This window comes from Hyperolius riggenbachi, chromosome 7 (genome assembly GCF_040937935.1).
Source record: "Hyperolius riggenbachi isolate aHypRig1 chromosome 7, aHypRig1.pri, whole genome shotgun sequence".
Lineage (NCBI taxonomy): Eukaryota > Metazoa > Chordata > Amphibia > Anura > Hyperoliidae > Hyperolius > Hyperolius riggenbachi.
The window spans coordinates 128,766,172-128,771,407 of NC_090652.1; the positions used below are offsets into that span (position 1 = coordinate 128,766,172).

At 46.1% G+C, this 5,236-nt stretch overlaps 1 long non-coding RNA gene across 1 annotated transcript; it reads left to right on the forward strand.

The window, feature by feature from the left end:
• Positions 1 to 925: 925 nt before the first annotated feature.
• LOC137525671 (uncharacterized) lies at positions 926 to 3,927 on the forward strand. The gene is made up of 2 exons (XR_011022968.1): positions 926 to 1,119; positions 3,716 to 3,927. It is a non-coding gene; the product is annotated as an uncharacterized lncRNA (long non-coding RNA).
• The last annotated feature ends 1,309 nt before the right edge of the window (positions 3,928 to 5,236 follow it).

Below are 5,236 nucleotides of genomic sequence, written 5' to 3' on the forward strand. Positions count from 1 at the left end.
GCTGCAATGAGCACAATTGTGCCAAAACGCAAAACTCTAGCAATTAGTGCCAGCGAGTTTCATGTGATTAACGCGTAAAAATCCCGGGACATTTTCGGATTTTTGAGTGATCGTAATTGAAATACATTTCAATCACGATCGCTCAAAATAACTGCATGTGGTGCATTTTGCATTTAGCGCTAATCGTGAATCGCCTGCAATCACAGGAATGAGATCACTGCCATAGTTAGCATTGCGCTAGCACTTTAAAAAGCACTAGCGACCGCCGGTGATTCGATACTTAGCAGTAAACGCCCGCTAATTGCCTGAGAGTGAATGGGCCCTTACAGCCCTATGCATTCTGTGTCAGTCTGATGCAGCTTGGTAAGATGCTCTACCATTTATTTCCTACATTGCATAATATTTCCAAATAATATATTGTCACCATACAAAATACCTGGACAATAATTTAAATGCTGTGATAGCCAGGACAAATGGGCAAATAAAATGTGTGGTTTTTTTTTTACTGTAGAATTGTTTGTTTTAAAACTATAGGGAATAGAATTTGAGAAATAGTGAATTTTTTACATTTTTTCTTGTTTTTTCTTTAAAAATGCATAGAAAATAAAGTAATTACTGCAAACAAGTATCACCCACAAAAAGCCTGATTTGTGGAGAAAAAAACAAGCTATAGATCATTTAGATGTGATAAGCAGTTATAAAGCTATGGCTAAATAAATAGGAATAGAAAATTGCTACATTACTGCAGCCAGTTGGTTAGCTGATCTGCAGGGGAGTGACAGTTGCCTGGCACATGCAGCCATGAGACTGGCCGTGAGACTCGCTGTGAGACTGGCTGTGAGACTAGCAGTGAAATTGGCCGTGAGACTGGCAGTTGATAAAGCAGTTGAGAATGGCAGTTGGTCCTCATTCACATGCAAGCTCTCGATCAGGAAACATCTTAACAGATTTTCTCCTGCTTCTTTGGCTTTCAGTGAATATTTGTGACTTCCAGTCGATTTTTTTTACTCCAGAGCAACATTTCTAGTGACATACTATCAACCAGTGACATTTTTATCCAGTTTTTATCCATTTTTATCTATTTTCGCCCAAAATGAGCACCAGACAAGACACCGAGAGGTAAGTGGAGCCACCAGAGGGCATCAGACAGCTGTGGGGGGAATGGAAAGCCAGTGAGGAGAGCTCGGCTACTAAGTCTGACCTGCATGGGGGCCTTTTATTGCCTGATTGTGGGAGATTCATCTTTTGGTGACATGTGGAGTAGGTAGGCCTAGCTTTCTCCTTGATGACAGATGGAATAGCCTAGGTAGGCCTTAGGCCTAGCTTTCTCCTTGGTGACAGCTGGAATAGCCTAGGCCTAGCTGGAATAGCCTTAGGCCTAGCATCAGAACTAAATCAGCCAAAAGGTACCTAGGCAGTTTCCTAGGGCATGGAAAGAGTCTAGGGGCCTGGTGGATGCTAGCCACCATCAAATCTTACTAAAAAAATCTAGGTGACCATCTGCGGTGTGTAAAAACTGCTATCTTGCCTAGGCCCCATTTCACCTTTATCCATATCTGGTTACATCAAAAACACAGGTGAAGTCATTATGCGTTTTTATGACAATGTGATAAATGCAACGTTGATTTTAGACTAGGGTGACCATATTTTGATTTCCAAAAAAGAGGACGATCACAACAGCATGTGGGCGTGGTCATGAGTGGGGCCAAATATACAAGACTTTAGCAGTGTGCTGTTCAACTTCGTGGGCATGGAGGGACGTTTTTTTTTTCCAGACCACATGGTGGAGGGCCTGCCAACCACAAAATGCAATCAGATTCGCAGAAGAATTTCCCACAAAATGCAATGAGATTGGCAGCAGATTTCCCCACAAATGTGCGGACAAGGTATATGTCCGCAGTATAGGTTAGATAGGAATATGGCCCCAGTATAGGTTAGATAGGAATATGGCCCCAGTATAGCTTAGAATCTCAGACCCTTATGCTCCCACAGGCTGGCCACACAGCAGTGACTTCACTGCTAACAACTCAGGCCCTTATGCTCCCACAGGCTGCCCACACAGCACCAGCGTGACTTGAATCAATTCACTGACACTGACAGACTGAACTCAGGGCTCAGGCTGTGCTGCTGAGCTGCTCCCACAGGTCACACACAAACAGCACCAGTGATCAGCCCAGCGTGAGTCCCACTGAACTCAGGCTGTCTCTGGCTGTCTCCACCCCTCTGCTCTGCAATTTGCTCTGTCTCAGTGGATGGGGGCGGCTGGAGGTGGAGCAGAGCAGCAGGAAGGGATTGACTCACTGCCTAGCCCGAGGAAGAGCCGTTTGAGTCAGGAGTCAGGAGCTGAATGAAATGAGCCGAACACTGGGAGCCCAAGCTGCAGAAGAACAGCTTGCAGAGAGAGAAGATCCACTGAGGCTGAGATGAGCCAAACACTGTGAGCCAGCGACAGAAGAACCACTTGCAGAGATCCACTGAGGCTGAGATGAGCCAAACACTGCGAGCCCAAGCAGCAGAAGAACCATTTGCAGAGAATCTCTGCAAATGGTTCTTCTGCCTTGGGCTCGCTGTACTCGGCTCATCTCAGCCTCAGTGGATCTCTGCAAGCAGTTCTTCTGTCACTGGCTCACAGTGTTCGGCTCATCTCAGCCTCAATGGATCTCTGCAAACTGTTCTTCTGCCACTGACTCGCAGTGTTCGGCTCATCTCAGCCTCAATGGATCTCTGCAAGTGTGTTCGGCTCTCCGGAAAGATCAAATATCCGGGAGGACAGCCCGGACAGGTCTGAAAAAGTGGACCTGTCCGGGCAAAAGAGGACACATGGTCAGCCTATTTTAGACATTATATTATCTTTAATGTAGAAAAGGAAAGGAAATATAGTAATGTATGTACTGAACTTTAGCAACAGTCATGAAATGCCCAGCGGTGACACAACAAATATAACAGCACATCAGCCAGTATTTACATACATAGCAGTGCACATAACATACATATCTTTTCACTACTCCATAGCATCAGTCAAGGCACATGTATTGAGGTTTTACACCAGGTCCCCTCTGCTGTGGCCTGCACCCCCCCCCCCCTCCCATTTCTAATTGCCCCTCTGCTGTAATCTGCAATCTCCCCCCTCCATATTTTACAAGTATCATATAATATAAAGAGAAGAGAAGGGGGGGGGGGGGGCTTGCTGTGGAATAAATAGCAATCAACCAAATAAATCTGACTTCAGATGCTGACAAAAAAAATTGTTCAATTAATCATTTGTTTCATTGATCCATTCTATTTGAAATTATCAGATTGGTTATATTTTGTATCCCATTTATGAGCCCAATCAATTCCTTCTCATTGATTTGTTCCAATCGCAGTTATGGAATCGGAAGGTCGACCATTCGCTAAAATGATATTGTCAATGGGCACCTAAACTGCTTTTTCCTCAAGTAGGGTTGGCTGTAGGTGAGGAGACACCGGTGTAGACAGAACTCTCATCTCTTTACACAGCTTTATGTTTAGGGATGAGCTCAAATGAATTGCGGTATCAAAAGTCATGTTTGCTGTTAATAGTAATAATGGCCGTTGGCAAGATGTATATTTTCACAAAAATGAAAACTTTCTTCTAAAGGTGTTTTCTCATGTCTATAGACTTCAATGTGTTTTTGCATGCCCATATATTTTCATGTATATTCTCATTTGTGCGCAAATGTCATCATCATGATAGACAGAATCTCTGGAGACTGGAGTGGGGGCAACAGAGGAATAGAAGGCTGAGGAAGCAGAGACTGGGGTAAAGGAGACAAGGTGGAGAGAGAAGGAGGAGAGAGAGAAAAGCAGATGGAAAGCTGTAAGCAAAAATCAAGAGTGTGCGGAATTTTCAAAGACATGGTTCAACAATCTGCTATACTGGATAAATAAACAAGCATCAATAAACAATCACTATTGTTCTGCGCCTCCTGCTCACTTGTCATCACCCCTCCCCTCTCCATAGAGCAGAATGGGTTGTAGCTGATCAGCCTCTCTGTACAGCGATTACCAAAATACAAAAAAATACAGTGTACAACTCCGTGTGAAGTAAAAAGAATCGGGGAACCCTGTGACCAAAGAAGCAGGAGTAAAATATTGATATTTAATACCAATATTTTACTATCGGCATTACTGGGCACCCAAATTTCCTGTCACCTTTATTGGACAGACACCAGCCAGGACATACAGGTCTGCACCTGCACCTGTCCTGGCTGACTGGGCTATGCACTGGGCACAGCACCATCAGCTGGGACACAGGCCTGACACAGCATAGATGAGACCACGCTTACAGCCAGTCTGTCAGGAGCCTGGAGCCAGTGGTCAGGTGTAGAGCCCGCTGGCCACTGTCTGAGGGAGACCCTTGCCTCATCCTCCTCCCCAAACCTCACTGCATGATTAGACCAGTCACCAGTCCAGGACCAGGTGGCATTCAAAATGGTGGCACCACGGTGGTGTGAATGGCACAGTTTTGTTATCCCTTGGCTGCATCTGCCCAGTGTTGAAGGGGTAGGCAGAGACAGAGCTAAGCAGAGGAGTCGGAGTGTGCCACACAGAAGATGCACACTGCACCACCACCAAGCCACCAGAGAGGGCAGCAGTCAGCAGAGTGCATGCAGCATCAGCATCTCAGTGCTCTCTCACACACACATGCTGACACTGCACACACTCTGCTGCTGTAACATAACAAAGTACGATGCCGGGGCCAGGCAAAGCCATGATGACAGGAGGCAGTGAGCTGCACACGCACGCAGTGTCATGATGCACACAGTGAGTGACAGTGACCCTGTGACATCAGAGTTGACCCGAGGCCCCCCTCTAAAGTGAAGAAAAAGTTAAACTTACTTGGGGCTTCTACCGGCCCCCCGCAGATGTCCTGTGCCTGCGCCAGGACAAGACGATCCCCCAGTCCCCTGCCATGGCTTGTTTCCAGTATTTGCGACTTTAATGTCACATGCCTCTGCCCACGCATCCCCGGTATTTCCTGCGCAGGTACAGGACGTCGCGGGGGGGGGGGGGATGGGGGTAAGGTAAACTCTTTTTTCCCCACCCATTACAGTGCACCTTTAATGCAGACCTGAACTCGGGACTTCTTCTCTAAAAGATACGCAACAGCATAATAACCTTTAAAGAAATACATTTGTATTTGTTACAGCTGTCCGTAAGTGTGCATGTGACTGAGGGGGTCAGATGTGTGTGATGTCCCTGGCTTAGATGCTCG